This window comes from Euprymna scolopes, chromosome 41 (assembly GCF_053919585.1).
Source record: "Euprymna scolopes isolate OS-2025 chromosome 41, ASM5391958v1, whole genome shotgun sequence".
Lineage (NCBI taxonomy): Eukaryota > Metazoa > Mollusca > Cephalopoda > Sepiida > Sepiolidae > Euprymna > Euprymna scolopes.
In genome coordinates this window covers 57,054,291-57,074,290 of record NC_136522.1, presented here as the reverse complement: position 1 = coordinate 57,074,290, position 20,000 = coordinate 57,054,291, and the positions used below count along the sequence as shown (strand labels likewise).

Genomic DNA, 20,000 nt, shown 5'->3' with positions numbered 1-20,000 from the left:
AGGTTATGATAAGCAAGAGTTGTAAAGAGATAGCCTCGAATTTGGGAGTATCAACTCCAAAATATGATGAATAAAAAAAAATTGAAAAACACCATAATTTATTGTACCATACCCGTTCACACTGCAACACTTATCACTTATCACACTATTCTGTGGATCTATATTAAAAAAACCTTGTTAAACTTTGTGACATATTTCCATTTCATGGAGGGCAGGCGCAAACAACCACCCCATAATTTTATTTTACCATATTTCTTCAAACTGAAACCTTATTATCAAAGTATTCTTACGCAGATAGATATGAAAAGTCTTTATTAAAGTTTTTTCCTATTTCCATTCTATGGAGGGTAGGCGCGAACGCAGACCCCACAATTTTGTTATACTATCCATATTTAAGTTAAAACATACTTATCAAAGTATATTTATTCATTTTTTATTTTAAGTTTTAAATTTTTTATTTCCATACTTTGTGGACCAGGCGCTTACGAAGACCCCACAATTTTAATAAATCATCATTATGCCAGATCAAACATACCAATTCCTGTGTCTCGATACATCTTCCGTCATTATATGTGATCAGTTTTCTATAATAGTTAACCATATAGCAGCCTATTCGTAACCAGACACACACACACACACACGTTCAGCTTTGTATTATGGATATATAGAAATATATATATATATATATATATATATATATATATATATATATATATATTATATATATCAATATATATGTATATATATATTATATATATATCAATATATATATATCCATACATATACACGCACAAACACACACACACACATAGATATATGTATCTCTCTCTCATATATATATATATATATATATATATATATATATATATATAAAGTAAATGGCAGTTTGCTTGAAGCATTGCTGGTAAAGAAATATGTGTTAGTTTATAAAAGCCGATAGCAATGCATAAAGACGGGAAAGCACACGGTCTTTTAGCAATGCTGCCGGCCTTTGTACACTTCCACACACTCACACACGTAGATATGTACATATATATATATATATATATATATATATATATATATATATATATATATATATATATATATTGTGATGTTATACTTGATGCCTATTTAAAGCAATGCCAGGTCATATTTATATCTTATCTATATATTAATATCATAGCGTTTCTGTGATTTTGTTTGTCACGCTTGCATATTTTTTTTTCAAGTGACAGTAGCTTAATAGGTATAGCCTTCCATTTCTTGAAATAAATAATTTTACACAGAATTCTTCATATGTTGTTTGTTTTGTTGTGGTTTCTACCTGATGCACATATATTTGCTTTTGTTATGAATAGCAATTCTCCACAGGTTTGGGTGTCGGTATCGATTATAGATTATGACAATCAAGCAATCTTTTTTTTTTAATAATTTTTCCAGGAATTCTTCATAAGGATTGGTATCCGTTTCAATTATAGCTTAATGGATTCAAGTTATTCACACACACACACACACACACATACACACATATTTATATATATATATATATATATATATATATATATATATATATATATCTTCATAATTGTGGTTTCAGTTTCGATTCAAGCAGATGCACCCAATCATATAAACATATATATTTCTTTTATTTTTGAAATCACAACTTTAAAATATATCAGACTCAATATAACATTGACTCTATAATAATATATACAAAATTTGAATACATTCAAATATAATTTTTAAGTATATGTGACGACATAGCTTTTCTGAGCGACCTTGCAGTGTTCACAACAAAAAAGAAGAAAAAAATCAAACAAAAACACCTCCAATAATATCCGGCCGTCTCCATTTTTGGTAAACAGCCACAGAATGTAAACATCACCATATTACGTATGAAAGAGCTCGCTGTGGAAATTCCACAGGTCCCGCTATTTATGTTATTATATTGGTGCAAATATAATATCGTTTATCTCTCTTTCTCTTTCTCTCCATATCCCTTACTCTCTCTATATTTATATACATACGTATATATACATATACATACATATATATATACATAAATATATATACAAATACATATACACATATATATACGTATATATACATACACATATACATATATACAGATATATATATATATATATACATAAATATACACATATACATATATATACCTATCTACATATGCATATATATACAAGTATATATACATACATATATATATACACACACATCTACATATATACAAGTATATATACATACATATACATATTTACATATATATGTGTATGAATATATATACATATACATATATAGACATATATATATACACATACATATATATACATATATGTATACACACATACATATATATACATATATGTATACACATATCTACACATATATATACACATATATATATATATATATATAGCTATATATGCATATACATACACATATATATACATATATACAAATATATACACACATATATATACATATATATACACATATATACACACATATGTATACATATATATACACACATATATACCAATATATATAGCTATATATACATATATATGTACACACATAGAGAAATAAAAAGGAACAGCCCGTATTGTGTTTTCATCAACGGTTCGTCTTTATTTCGAGACTTGCTCTCGAAATAAAGGCGAAACGTTGATAAACACATAATACGATGTGTTCCTTTTTATTTCTCTATTTTGTCGGAATACTATTTCCATTATTTTCATCATACACATATATATGTACATACATACGCTGTTCCGTCTGCCTGCGTCCCACCGGACTACAACTTGGAATTCTTCAAGTCCAATGTTAACAAATTCCTAATGAACCGCCCCCTTAAGTAAACACTTCATCAAATCTCCACACTAACGTAATGTACTTGCAATAACCCTTATCCCTGAGTGGCTTGCGGGCCTTGATAAGTGGTGATCACTGTGTAAAAAATATATATATATATATACATATATGCACATATACATACACATATATAAATATACATTTATATACATATAAATATACACACACACACACATATATATTTATATATATGTGCCACAAAACGGCATTATTTTGCACTAACCAAATATAATAACATTGTTGTAATAAAAGAAATATTACATGTATTTCTGAAGAAAATTAAGCGCTCGCTCTATCACATCCGAATAATAATTGAATATATTTGCTTAATTGTTTTCATCGATCGGAACTTATGAATATGTGTTGTCCCCCCCCCCCGTCACGCATGCACACATATAAGCGATGATTTACAACTACTTGGCCTTTTGGCCAAGATCAAAGTGTAGTATCTGTTCTTCAGTTGCTGCACTTCCATTTCTCGTTCTCTTTCAGTGGAGGAACAGTCCTTCACGACTGAGACAATTTTTATTTTTGTACCTTTTCTCCACGTTAAAAACGACCCTGGTGTCTAACTCTGTCCCGTGGGGAGGCATTGTAAATAGGTACAACTACTCTTACAAAAGATAGTGTTTTTCGTTCAGTTCGAAAATAGTCGGATAACAGTCACACGTCTTAATAAGTTGGAACCAACACCGAAGGGATGTATAGATTGTATAACTATTCCTCGTATATAATTATTACACATTTATCATTTTTTTTTTATATTGATATATCCATACGTGTGTTTGTTTTTTTTTGTTTTAGCCAAGTGGAGATTTATTGAATTGCTTCTAATCTCTCGATCACACTACTTATAATTACCTACACAGATGATTTCATTAGCATAAAACACCTGCACGTGTAGTTATAAAAAAATTATTTATATGATTTATGTAAATATTTTTATCATGAAATCGATTTTATTAAAATTAAAGTTGAGTCTTATTTAGGGAATTAAGGAGAAACGGTCGAATCCCCTTTCTGTTTGGAATACATTGTCTTACTGTGAAAACCACCAAAATAGATATAGGTCCATGTGCAGGTTGGTTGGCGGTGGCCGGGATTAAAAGCATCATCCTGCTAAGTCACGAGTGGCTTTGCTTACTGGGATTTATTCCTGCATTAATGATTGCGTGAGCATGAATTACGAGTGTATATGTAAAATTATTAATATTTAAAAATTACGATATCCGTATTTGTTAATGACTTGTTGAAGGATCCAGCGTTGCCAGGTGGTATTTGATATATGCTAATATTCCGTCCTAATACTTGATTATATTATTGATTTAACGAAATATTAATTCATAATGGCTTCTTTTTCCATATCCGCCATGAGGTAGGAGCAGTAGGTGCGTTTTATTTTATAGAGGTCTCGCCATTAGCATTAATTCTCGTTTCTAATTTAATATTTTATCTTTTTGTCCTTCGTTTTTAAAAATACGATGCAACAGTCGTCATATTAATACGATAGCGCTTTTGATTCCCTTTTTTGTAAATACGTTTAAATATATTTTAAATCCTGCAGATATTCGCATTTATTAATACAAAAATATGATGTTAGAAGTTAAAAAAAAAAAATTACTGCCATCAGCTAGAATCGAAACCAAATCATTTCGCGTTTCCAACCGCGTGTTCTACCGCTGTTGCTATCGAGACAAAAATAGTAGCCTCCGAACATTGACACACCTGAAATAATGAATTTTTTGTGATCATGCGCAGAAAGAAGTATAAATATGGCGACCAGTATAAAGATTTACATTTCAACATGCCGACATATGTCGGTATGCTTTATTCTCCAACCCAAACACAGATTTTACTCGTTATAAACCATCCTTGGGGTATAATTTATAGGCCCTATTAATTTCAGTATGATGTGCCGAATAGTTTAAAAGTTTACATATTAAATATTTAGACACATATACATCAACTGTTTTATTTATACAGATGAGACGATTCCAATATTTTTTTTTTACACAAGCATCACCACATTATCAAGGCCAAGATGCCACTCAAGGATAAGGGTTAAAGAGTGTACAGTAGAAATTGGACAATATAGTAATCATTAGTAATGAAAATTCGGTCAATTTGATAACTTATATGGAACGGCTCATCAAGAACTTATTTACGCTAGACTTGAACACAACCACATTGTAGTCAGCCGGAAAGCAGGAAAACGGAAGGCAATTCCACAGGCGTGCAGTTCTAAGAAAGAAGCTCTGTTCATGGAATCTACGTTTAGGTTTAGGCACATATGAAAAGTGGGGGGAATTATTGATAGTGTTTTCAGCTAGACGAGTGTTTCTTGTGAAAGTTTGGCGAGGGGGGGGGACCATAGACTAAAGCTTAGTCGAACACTTTCCATGAAAATAACGATACATCAGAGACAAACTCGCAACATCTCTTCTGTGAGATAGAGGTTGCTGGGAAGAGAAAAGGACATCTCCTACGAGGCTACGAAGTCTATTTTGAACTCTATCAAGACAGGACAAGTCCTTTCTAGCAGCTCCTGCCCAGATGTGCCAACAGTATTCCATCCTTGGACGTACCTGGCTCTTATATAGATAGAGAATTGCATCAGCAGTGAGATATCTACTGGATCGATAGAAAGATCCCACTATTTTTTTCAGCCATTTTACCTAAGTCTTATACACTTACTGATTGTTCAAAGTTTCTGAAACTGATACAATCACCGATTTGGATGTTTATTATATTTCTACATATTGCTTTCCTTGTCTGTGTGCAGTGAAACACGTGACATATGATCATATATTTTCGCAAATGTAAAATTGTACTAATTTATATGACGTGTACATTGTAGCGTTACTGGCAATTTAAAATCAATAACAATATAATTATTTCAGCATTATTTAATGGAAAATTATGTTTTAAACAAAACCAAAGCAATACAAACAGTAAAAATGATTCGTTCGTATCGATTGGATTCGTCGAACTACTGTTCTCATGTTGATTTAGATTTTAACAACGTTTCGGTCGGTGTAACCTCCGACCTTCTTTAGGTGTATCTTGTCGAACTCCGGAATGTTTCTGTTGAAACCGGGAACTGGAACGGAATTTCGAGCGGAACCCTTTATTTACTTCACGCGGGTAGCGTGCTCTTGTTCTGTCAGCCATGGCATGATATAGCTTCTTAGTAATTCGCAATACAAATAATACCAATAACCAATCCTCATCTCAAAATTTTAGAAATGTCAAAAAGAATCATTTTGAGCATCGGAAAATAAATCTACAAATTCCCGATTCAGATACCGATTAGGATTCACCATGAGTTCCGGCATTTTCAATTTTCGATTCTGATTGTGACTTATCGTCCCAACAAGCATATATGTACATATATATATATATATATATATATATATATATATATATATATATATATATTTACTGTGATTTAACTCCCTCTATGTATGTTTAGAAACTAGCTGTTGATACACAGCCTTGCCAGAGTTAAACATGTTGACAGGCGAAGCGTTCCATCACATACTATTTAAAATATATTAAATACCCTAACTCCTTACGATTGTCCTGAACGTGAACCGCATGTTAGATTTACAAAAGCGATGAACACATCCATTTTAATATGAAACAATTAAACGGAAAATAACTCTGATAGCTTAAAAGCGAAATTACTCTCATTGCTTAAATAAACTTACTTCCGTATTAAAGACAACGAGTGTCGGTAATATTTATTTAAAATAAATAAAAAGAAACAGAGACTACAACAAAAATAAATGAATCAACTTCTTCCAATAATGTTTCTAAATAGTACAATTAAAACAATTCTATTACAACAAAACCTAATAACGTGTAGTTAATTATTGAAATAGATTTTCTTAAATGTAATACGACAATGAGGTCACTCCTTGAATGTAGATCTTTAAAACAATTTCATATATATATATATATATATATATATATATATATATATATATATATACTTGTTTATTGTTATATAAACATGCTCACATCCCGCTGCTACAAATAGCCACTTGTTTCAATCAAACAACAGATATCATCAGGCAGCGGCTATTTGTAGCAGCGGGATGTGAGCATGTTTATATAACAATAAACAAGTATTATCAGCTCTTTTTATTGAGCACTATCTAACAACCTCGTTGAATTCATTAGTCCATTACTTTTGAATATAAAAAAAACGAGTATATATATATATATATATATATATATATATATATATATATATATAGACATCAGTCTTGAACGAAAGTGTGTAAAAGTCCGATTCAAGCATGACAAATAAAGAAGGAATGGTCCCTATGCAAGTGCACAGTGAACGAGGCATAAATAAAATGACTAAGTTCACAATTTGCCACTCACTTTTTAGCCCCGAAATCCCCAGGGGACGTCAAATTCTAGTGAAAATGAACAAACGGTGTAGTTTTAGGTCTTAACATATGTAAATTTGAGTTCTGCACCATACAAAAAAAAAGAAAGTAATAACTAATCCATAATTTGCCAACCCTCCTATTTTGTCCCAAAAGTCCCCAAGGCCTTTACATATTTAAATTTGAGTTCAGCACTATGTAAAACTGCTAAATAGACCTACACACAAAATATAGTACAAATATGGTCAAATAGTCCCAAAAATGGAGTATTTTTATTAGTCCTAAAAGAGCCCCTGGGGCAAACCCAAGTGTTATCGTGAAGTATAGACAAACAAAATTATAAAGAAATCAGTTAGTTACAACTTTTCAGAAAGTTTTATAAAAATCCAAAGCATCGATTTTTTTTTTTTTTAATGAGCACAAAAGTGTCAATTTTAGCCATTTTACCCTGAAAGGAGCTCCCAGGGGGAGGGTGCGAGCTGAGTTTTCCAGGAAAATTCTTTCTGTTACTTTTTCACTCATATCATGTTTAATGTTTGCGAAAACTAAAAAAAAAAAAAAAAATCAAGGCGTAGTTATTGTGAAAAGTGCGGACAGACGAACGGACAAATCGAGGAAATGACAAGGGTTAATTTGCAGGTCTACCCTCCTTTTGTCAGGGGACCAAAATTAATTTGTGAAAAAGAGTGCATGTTAATCAAATTGTTAACACACGTACAAGAAAACAGGAACACGAAATTTTAATAACAGATGCTTGAATCTTCTCTCCGTATGAATTCGCCTCATAATCGGGGGCAGATTTTCTGTCCGGATAGATATTATAAAATTGCATATGAGTTTTAGCAAGTGATATTGAAGTGCTTAATAAAATAACGTCAAACTGTGTACACCTTTGCACAGAGGATCTGCTGCCTTCCAAAGTACAGCGGGTGGTATTACGAAATAATCAGCTATCACTAACAAGGCGAGCGTGGCTATCTTTGTTGATTTTAAACAGCGCTGTTTCAACGCGATTTTGCTTACATGTTTTTTCAAAATAAATACAGAAGTCAATTAGCTGTTAGAGAATATGTAACTTATAGGACTATTTCTATAATAGAGGATTTGAACCAGTGACCGAAAGGAGAGGTCTTTAGGTGACAACGTTTAGCATTCATCTAAAAGAGCCTTTCTTAAGCGATAGTATAATTCAAACACCTCCGTGTTTGAACATACGGTCAAGTGGCAGTTTTAGTCATTTGAATTAATTTAAAGCTTCACCGCTCACTCATTTTTCGACCAAATATCAATCAATTATTACAGTTTATAGATCACCTTCTCAGCTATATTAGAGAAAAATGTTTTTTTTTTTCAAATTTCTCTATATTAGAGAAAAATGTTTTTTTTCAAATTTTTCTATATTAGAGAAAAATGCTTTTTTTCAAATTTCGTGCAGTAAAACATACGATACATTTACTGGTGTTCAAAATCGTAAAAAAAACGTAAAAGAATGAGCGAGGTTCTTTATGGCTAGTTTCCCTCGCAACCGCGTCACTACAGTGACTACTGTTGCTACCAATTCAACGCTCCGGCGAAAATAGAAGTAACAAAACAGAGCTTGTCTTAAGCTATAATTTATTAGTTTATTCTACATACAATCAATCAACAAGACTCTGAATCAAATACTTACACACTCAAACACACTACATTATATATGTTTGTATGTTTGCCTATCTGTCTGTCCGTTTAAATTTTATCAGAAACAACTGGTCCTATCCGGCCAAAATTTTACATTGACTGATGTAATGAAACCCTGCCATGAAATAAATAACATAGTATCTGGTCGATGCAGATATTGTGATTAATAAGGATAAATAAATATTAGCCACAGGAATACCACATTTACTCTAAACTTTTTCTAGGAAAATACTTGTCCGATTTCGCTGATTATTTAATGGACTTATATGTTATGATAAGGATGAGCTGACTACGTATAATAGAACATTTATGTGTCATCTATATATTAATAGGATAGCGTAAGTGTTCTTTCGTGAGTCACGCTTACATCCGGGTCGTTTAATTATAATGTTCTTCTATTTACTGTCATAAATAATTTTACTAAGAATTCTTCATAAGTTTTGGATTCGGTTTCGATCATAGCTGATGGTACTTAAATCATCTTTTTTTATACATAATTTTATCAAGAATTCTTTATAAGTTTTCGTTTCGGTTTCGATTATGACTGAAGGAACTCAGCACTGTAAAAGTGGTGGCGGATGTCTATTTAAATAGACATTCCGACAAGTCATTTGACGAGGTCCCTTCTGTGGTCGAGTGGGAGAACTGCCGACTGTCAACACGACGGTTCTTGGTTCAATCCTTGGCTTGGGAGACATGCTAGTCTAGCAGCACTGATGCGTTGTGATACAACGAAATAGGAATGTATGTCGATGACTACAAATTATATATATATATATATATATATATATATATATATATATATATATATTCCATAAGTTTTTATTTCGGTTTCGATTCAAGCTAATGCGCCCAAGTCATATGGATATATTTCTTATATTTTTGAAATCGCAACTTTATAACGTATAAAAATCGATAGAACATTAACTCTATCATAATGATATATACGAAATCTGCAAGAATTAAAATATCATATTTAAGCGTACCGGGCGTTCGTGCTATCTTAGATAAATACTTTTGCAGTTTACACAAAAAAGCTAAAATACTCTCAGAGCGTCTCCATTTATACTGAACATCTACAGAATGCTAACACCAATATATTACATACGAATGAGTCTCCGATGGAATTTTCACAGAACCAGCAAGTAAGTATTAATAAAATTCGAACGAATGCAAAAATGCTTTTAAAAAACGAATTAAACCATATTAAATAATCAAAGTTTCAAAAAAGAATTTATTCCAAGTCAACGGCCTATAACTTTTACCTGTTTTCAGCAGACAATAAATAATTCTATACAATCGTTTCTGCCTATTTGACAAACATTTATTATATTGAAAACACACACAAGATCTATTTCAAAAGCGTTAATCAGTGTAGTTTTATCAAGAAATGAGGCGAGACCAAAAAAGTGTCAACGATAAAATTGATGACTTCATTTAAATTATTTGTCAGGTTTTTTTTTCCTCAAGACAAAATTGTGATATTTTTTGTTACAACTTTCGAAAACATAACAAAAAAAAAAAAACGAAAAAAAAAAACACACCAAAAAACAAGAAACAAACTATTATTGAAATCAGTAAAAAAATAACCAGAATTTTCTTCATAGTTTCTGCAATAAAACAAACAATGACGTTTATACTTAAAAATTGTAAAAAAGATAAATGGGCACTTACAACATACACCCACATACATAGACACACACACCAACACACACGTGTATATATATATATATATATATATATATATATATATATATATATATATATATATATATATATGTAAAAGAATTAAGTACATATGCTAAAAACATTTTGATAGGAAATAAAATCATATTTAATTTTTAAACAGAGGGCGATAATATAGTGGATTGACCTTTTATATATATATATATATATATATATATATATATATATATATACATATATATATACACACATATATATACATACATATATATATACACACATATATATACATACATATATATATATATATACACACTAGCGAAATACCCGTAGTTGACTGGGTTCAAAAACAACTTACAGAAAATGGACTTTGATTTATGAAAGTATGATAGGTTATGAAAAGGAAGGGTTGTAAAAAGATAGCTTCGAATTTGGGGGCATCAAAAGCAAAGCAAAATATGATGAAAGTAAAAAGAAAATAGATAACCCCCATAATTTAGTATACCATACATGTTAACAATGAAACACTTACAACAATATTCTGTGGATCTATATTAAAAAAACCTTGTTAAACTTTGTGACATATTTCCATTCTATGGAGGTCAGGCGCGAACGAACACCCCATACTTTTATTATATGATATTTCTTCAAACTGAAACATAATTATCAAAGTATACTTACGCAGATAGATATGAAAAGTCTTTATTAAACTGTGTTCCTATTTCCATTCTATGGAGGCCAGACGCGAACGCAGACCCCACAATTTTATTATACTATCCCTATTTAGGTTAAAACATACTTATCAAAGTATTATTATGTACATCTATATCAAAAACACTTGTAAACGTTTTTTTTTTAATTTTGAATTTTTTTATTTCCATACTTTGTGGACCAGGCGCGTACGCAGACCACGCAATTTTAATAAATCATCATTATGCCAGATCAAACATGCCCATTTCTGTGTTTCGATAATCGTATATCAGTATATCTGATCAGTTTTCTATAATAGTCAACCATATAGACACACACACAGACACACACACAGACCGTTAGCTTTATCTATATATCTATAAAAGTGAAAGTATTTGTCTGTGTGTGTGCGTGTGTGTCTGTGTGTCTGTGTACATTTCCTACGCAAAAACTCTGTCAATTTTTAGTCTACAGGCTCGAAATTTGATATACAGGGTAATGAGATTTGGGGAAATCGATGTGATCGGTTTTGGCCAGAAATTCGGCGGTTAAGGGCTTAAAGTTCAACGATTTAATCTTTGAGAACTCTCTCAAATTCCTGCGACAATTTTGGGTCTACTCACTTGAAATTTTAGATATAGGTTCCTTGGACATGGATCTCAGTTAATAATTCTATTTGAGCCCAAAACAATAAATTTTAAGGGGTCCTGATAGGGGTCAATTTTTAAAAAAAAATAGACCGCTTTTTTTTTTTGCTCAACATACACCTCCAAATTCCCGGGCACCGCCTGGAACCCATGCTAGTATTATATATATATATATATATATATATATATATATATATATATATATATATATATATATATATATAAACAAATATTAGGATGGCTTTGAAAATATATATATGTATTGATATTTACCCATCTATGCATATATATATACACATATTTATATATATACATATCCATACACACACAAAAACACACACACACACACATATATATAAATATATATATATATATATATATATATAAATATATATATATATGCATATAGATGTAGATAGATATTAATGTATTATAAAATAACTTTAATCGTTTATTCAATTGGGAAATTGCATTACCTCGGGTTGTATATATATATATATATATATATATATATATATATATATATATATATATATGTGTGTGTGTGTGTGGGGGGGGTGTATATATATACATCTATATATCCATATATATACACATATGTATATACACACACATATATATACATATATATATATGCACATATATGTATATACACACATATATATGTATATATCAATACATCTATATATCAATATATATATACAAATATACATCTATATATCAATATATATACAAATATACATATATATATATGCATATATATACATATATATATATAGGTATAATTACTTAATTATGAATATTTTTTCATAATTTGAATACTAAAGAAACATATCATTGCCAGTATTGTATGGGCCTTGCTGCACCTAACAGGACTCGATTACAAATACCAGCTCTAGCTTAATAAAAATCATATGATTTTAATTAAGCTGAGTAAGCCCAACTTTAACTTTAACCATAATCGGACCGCACATCCATGCTAAAATAGTGTAACATTACCTCTCTCTCGCGGAGCAGTGACTTTTTCTTTCGACTGAACTGAAGAGCACTACTAAAACTTTCTAGACTCAGTGTGTATTACTGCTTATGTGTTTTTTTTTTCATGGTCGAACACTATTATTTAATCTGTTTGGTTATATTTATCAATGTCAAGAACGTCGTGAATCCGGAAATGCTCAAATCAGAGCAGTCAAAAAGATATTTTTTTCTGGTAATTGTGCATATGGTATACATGCATTGTTACAAATTTACCAAATTAAAGACAAAGTTGAAGATAGATGGACACGTCGAATCTTTGGAGAGAATTCGTAATGTTATTTAAGATTACGTTAAAGAAAGAGTTAAAAGTCGAAGCTTATCTGTGTTTGAGGTAGATAGTTTCGTCGGATTTTCTTCCCCAATATGACTTAGAAAAACAGACGTGCGCGCACACACACAAATATATATATATATATATATATATATATATATATATATATATATACATACATAAATTGTATACATATAAGTACATTAAATTCACATACATATACATTAAATACATACACACAAATAATATATATATATATATATACATAAATTGTATACATATAAGTACATTAAATTCACATACATATACATTAAATACATACACACAAATTATATATATATATATATATATATATATATACTTTATGTCGATTTTAACAATCATATTTACCTGCAGAAAATAGCGTTTCATGCCTAGGCAATAATCTCCGGTGAATGTAATAATTACTGCCCACCAGAACATTCGAACCTACCAAAGGAAACCCTGACCGCCTGAGGTGACATCTTTAGCTCCGTGCTACTGTCAGTTCACATACGCTCCGATAGAAATTAATTACATAAAAATGGCATGCAAGACGACGTTTTAAGTAAATACTTGGAGAGTGTTTAACGACCACAAGTGTGAAATGTTGGATTATTGAACACTTCGAGCTCATAACAATGGAAGGAAATTTTGAAAATATATATGGCAATTAGGCGACACAAGTTTTTTCGTGTTTTATGCCCGACAGAGTTCTTGAGACTGATGTGTGAAATATAATATATATTATACATATAGGGAGAGAAAGAATGTGATGTATGTATATATATATATATATGTGTGTGTGTGTGTGTGTGTGTGTGTGTGTTGTGCAAACAGACGATATCAAAACATCGTTAATTAAGCTGCTGATTAGAGTAATGGTTCGAAGGCGTGACTGTCGTACGGGCGTTTCGATTTCGATCCTGGCTTGAGGTATCTAGCCACACTGATGAGCTGTGATACAGTTAAACAGTACTGTATGTGGCTGACTATATGTATATATGTATATATTTGTTTTCGTGGAAGCCACTATGAGTATGTGTTTTTTTTCCTTTAAATTCGGAAATATGTCATTTCTGACTTTTTTCTATTTCTTATATAAAATAAACAATTGAATATATATATATATATATATATATATATATATATATATATATATATATATATATATATATATATATATATATATATATATATATATATCAGAGCAAAAGAAAAAAAAACAAAGAAGTGCACCGGATATTTTAAATTTTATTTTACTTCAGTAAGTTTGAAGATATCAAGCCCCCCCCCCTGGAGCTAACACTTGATTCTGTTGTGAGTTAAATTTATATCCGAGGGCTCTTTTAAGAATAGACGATGTTGCCTTTATTGCTGCTATTTATACTTCCTTACAGCTTGGTCTTCCAGCGATTGCTTCTAAGTATTTCTGAAGATGTATTTTTATTAAGCCTGTTGCTCTTATCACAACCGGTACAGTGTCTTCTTTTTTCCCCCCCTTTCAGAGATCATGTCGTTTTTAGATCATTTTTGAAGTCCTGATATTTTGTAGTCTTTTCTCGTCCAGCTCTATTAAGAGGGACTATGACATCGATAATGAACGCAGTTCTTTCTTGCTTGGTCGATATTAAAATATGTGGCTTGATTACCTTTTCTGCATCAAGCTGTGTCCGATTATATTTGGTTCCTGGTATTACACTCCGTCCATAAAATAAAATGCTACAGGTGTTTCGATTACCCATATGTATTTATTTATTAAACCTAAATAATATAAAACGTGTTAACAGATATCTTATCTATGTGAAGAATGGCTTTCTAAACATCCAGGTAACTATTGGCGCAAAGTCATTAACCTAAAGGGGAGAACATAGAACTACTTTTTAAATGCTGGTGCGTTATAAACTATTCTGTACTGTTATTGGATGATTTTATAAATCCAATTATAGAACTGGAGTACAAGAGATGTAAAGCCAGAAGAGTAACAGTAATTTACTATCAAATGCTAAATCTGAACGGACGCAGGTTGCTGACAACTTCTACTACTCTACATAAAATGTAAAGCAAATATAGTTTTAGAAAGGAATATTAAAATGTCCCTGTCGTAATAATAGACAACGTCTGAAATTATGAAAATATATGAACATATACTCAAACAATGTGTATATTCAAGAATCTATCAGATTATGTATAAATATTCATAGTGTATATTTTATTTCAAGTTCGACAAATCCTGAACTTACACACACACACAAACATATATGTGTATATGCATATGCACACATACATACACATATATATATATATATATATATATATATATATATATATATATATACACATTTACGTGTACGCACATGCACACAGACATATAGAGAACTTGAACACCTACTGGAGAGAATTTGAATTCATATTAGACACTATCCTCGAGTGGCTAAGGTCTCTCTGTACAGGGGTTTGTCAGTACCACCTGGCATAAGAATACATTTACCTAGAAGTTAAGCCTATCCAAATATTCAAAATCACATATTATTCGCTGACCAAATTAGATCTCCTCCTTACGAGGAATAGTGCACCTTCTCTGAGTGAGTTTGCCTGAAGTAACTGCAGGAAGCTGGATATTCCACCATCTGAAAGATATATTATAACATATGAAAATGGTTAATTCGTGAGAAGAAAAATTAAGTTCTTTTACATTACAAACAGTGTTTTAGAGATAAAGAACTGTCACGAAACGTTAGAACATCTATGTATCTCATATAGAGATCAAGTGGTAGTGGGCCCCTTGATTTCTTTGAAATTCGACTGCAGTAAAATAAACCATATATATATATATATATATATATATATATATATATATATATATATATATATATATATCAGTTCTCAGAAAACTATATAAATATAGACATAACTAAAAAAATTATATAATTCTGTGAACTCTCCGGGCGTCTTTGCTTGCTTGCTTGAAACGTGTACTATTTTAAGCTTCCACACAAATTGGGATATGTCGAAGCACACCCCACAATATTTTGCAGCTTGTTCAACACTTGAAGCCTGAAAATTTTAAAACAAGGATTCAATATGCAGTTCGAATGCAAGAACTTGTCCGAAATGACCCTAACTTTCTGCAAAAGTTGATTATGTCAGATAAAGCCCATTTTCATTTGAATGGATTCGGTAAAAAACAGAATTACAGATTTTGGTGCTCTGAAAGTCCAGGAACAATTCATCAGAAGCAGTTGCATCCTATAAAGTGTACTGTATTGTGTGCCGTAAATAAGGAGAAAATGACTGGACCTTATGTTTTTGGAAGATCAAGACGAAAATGATGTCACTGGTACTGGAGAGAGATACCAGAATACGACTACGGACTTCCTGGGATCACAAATTAAAAATAGACCCAGAAGATAGATTATCTACACATACGCGACAGAGAACATGGAACTTCTCAATGGCAATGTCAAATGGCAACCGCGTCCCCAGAGTTGACTAGCGCTGGCTTTTCCTGGTGTGAAATTTATATATATATATATATATATATATACATATATATATATATATATATATATATATATATATATATATATATATATATATCATAAATAAAAAAAAACTGTGAACCGAAAATTAAGATGCATTTTCCGACAGAATACCCGCAGAAGATAAAACAAATACAATATCCTTATTCCGCGGAGTTTCAAGAGTTTTTTTTTTCTTCAGAGGAATAAACTAGTAAGCAAATCTTATAAATAGCTAAGCTGAAGGATTTGCTGGTTTTAGCATTTCTGAAACTAACATTTTATGATGGCGATTATAGAATTTAAGAGAATTGCCCGTAACATATAGTGGTGGTATAGAATATATATATATTTTATATTTCACTGGTAGCGTGGCCAAGTTTTCACTAAAAACGTTTAGAGGTGGTACTGACCAGAAAGATCGCCATCCAATATAATCAAATATATGTTCTCAATGCTGACGCATCCCTGCTTTTGTGAAGTATGCCTCGTTATTTTCAGTCAACCTACAGGGAAATCTAAGACAGAGACAGAACAAGACTTGTCAGTGTCCATTCATTACGTTTGAGTGGCCTTGTTCAATAACTAGTTAAATGTTCGCTTACCCAAGCATTAATATATAGTACTAAACATTGCGATGCATATAAAATAAAAAATAGAAGCATATGTATGCTCTATTAATAAATATTTGACTACCTAGAATTATTGGATCGGATACATATATATATATATGTGTGTGTGTGTGCATATATATATATATATATATATATTTATATATATATGTTACTACTATGAATATGTTTTTATCTATGTATTGTTATTCATATTAAAACTTTTTTGCCATTAATTTAAAAGGATAATTAACTTTTTGATATATGGGTTGGGGAAAAAGAGAAAACTAATTTACATATTCTTTTAAACATCAATTTTAAATAATTTCGGATTGTTTTTTTTTGTTTTTTGTTTTCTTTTTGAATGATTAACTTTAGTTAAGTATTATGTGTAATTATATTTATGCAGTATTCTACATATACAAATATGTAATATTTGCAGTAAACACTAACCTATTTCTATATATGTGTACGGTTATATATATATATATATATATATATATATATATATATATATATATGTATATATATACACACACATATCAACACACACACACACATATATATATATATATATAAACACACATATAAATACACACACATATATATATATATATAAACACACATATAAATACACACACACATTTATATATACATATATATATATATATATATATATATATATATATATATATATATATATATAATTTGCTTTCCGATCTTCGCTTTCAGTTTTTGGTCTACAGACATGAAACTTAATCTATAGGGTTTTCGAACTCCATGCGAAACTTTATATTTTGGGTTTTAGCCGTTAAATCGTTGCAAAAGTGTGAAATTTAAAGAAATTAGATTTGCCAACTAAAGATCGAACGGCGGTATTATTAATATGCACGCGTAACGTAATAGCTGTGTGTTTACGTTTTTATTTTTAGCCTTGGGCACACAGGTCCTTATAACCCAAGTAGTAACGTCCCAGGAGAAAATAAATCTTTTACTTTTTAAATTATTACTATATATTGGGTTTAATATAATATAATAAAGATCACAGAGAACTTCATTAATCATAACATCAGATTTAAGCGTATTTGACTACTAGACCATGTGCGGCGGTCTGCTAGTATATATATATATATATATATATATATATATATATATATATATATATATACCCAATATAAGCATATATATAAGCAGTTCAGCCCAGCTTTGCTCGGCCCCTATGTACTTTTCATAACTTTACGTGAACATGTATATATTAAAACGTGTGAATATGTACCTGTTGTGAAGGAACATAACTGGCTATACACCGGTTACAAACTGTATATATATATATTGGACTGTTTGGCAGACAGCGGCAGACAAGCAGTCGCAGTAAGACGGATAGTCTTACGTGTTGATTATCAGACTTTCTTCCCCATACTTGTTACTATGTACTTCTATCTACCTTAGGCGAGCAGCCTTACGTTTCTGTATTATAAATAAACCCCATTACACATACCACTCGGTGTAACTCACGTTTGTCTTTATTTCCTAAGTATTTAGGAATATAACAGTACCGTAATGCCTTTCTATATAAAAGACTTCCTTAACTACTATAGAGGAAATTTGCTAGAGACGCTAGAGGTCAATTTTTGTCAACTTTGACCCCAATTTTGACCCCTTAACATTTATTGTTTTGGGCTCAAATCAAATTAAAATGTTATACCCATGTCCAAGTAACCTCCATCTAAAAGTTCAAATGTTTGACGCAAAGTTCGCGGAGGAATTTTGTAAAGCCTGCAAAAGTTTAATCTCTCAACTCTGACCTCTTGGAAGCGAATTTCTCGCCCAAAATCTTATTAAAAAGCTTGCTGCATATCTGAATACCCTTTATGTAAAATTGAAAATGTTTGGACCCAAAATTGGCTTAATAGTTTGTTAGAGACAGTAAAGGTCAAATTTTTTTAACTTGGACCCCTAGGCTACCAATTTTTCGGCCAAGATCCATTTAAAAAGTTGTCCTATGTCTGAATACCCTTTATATAAATTTGCAAATGTTTAGACCAAAAATTAGGTGAGTAATTTCGTAGAGGCCGTAAAGGTCAATTACTTTTTTTTAAAAATCTTGACCCCAATTATGACCACTTAGCATTTATAATTGTGAGCTCAAATGAAATTATAAAGTTTGATCTATGCCCAAGTAACCTATATCTAAAATTTTCATGGTTTAGACACAAACTTGGCGGAGGAATTTGGTAGAATTTTCAAAAAGTCAAATCGTTAAAATGTTATCCCTAAACACCAGCATTTCTAGCCGAATCAATATTTAAAGGATGTTTCCAAAATCTAACACCTCGTATGTCAAATCTCGAGTCTGTAGACCAAAAATTGACATAGTTATTTGGTATGGAAATGTACACAGACAGACATACACACACATACATTTTCACTTTATACACACACACACACACATATATATATATATATATATATATATATATATATATATATATATATAATATGACTTTAAGTGGCTTCGATCCTTAAGTTTTTTACACTGTTTCCATTAATATCGGATTTTGTAACTA

The 20,000-nt window shown here is 30.8% G+C and overlaps 1 long non-coding RNA gene and 1 pseudogene across 2 annotated transcripts in view; both read left to right on the top strand.

Moving 5' to 3' along the window:
• LOC145266526 (uncharacterized) overlaps window positions 1-20,000 on the top strand; it is a 523,894-nt gene that overhangs the window by 15,203 nt on the left and 488,691 nt on the right. The gene's annotated exons all lie outside the window — the stretch shown is intronic.
• LOC145266828 (U2 spliceosomal RNA) lies at window positions 3,284-3,416 on the top strand (annotated as a pseudogene).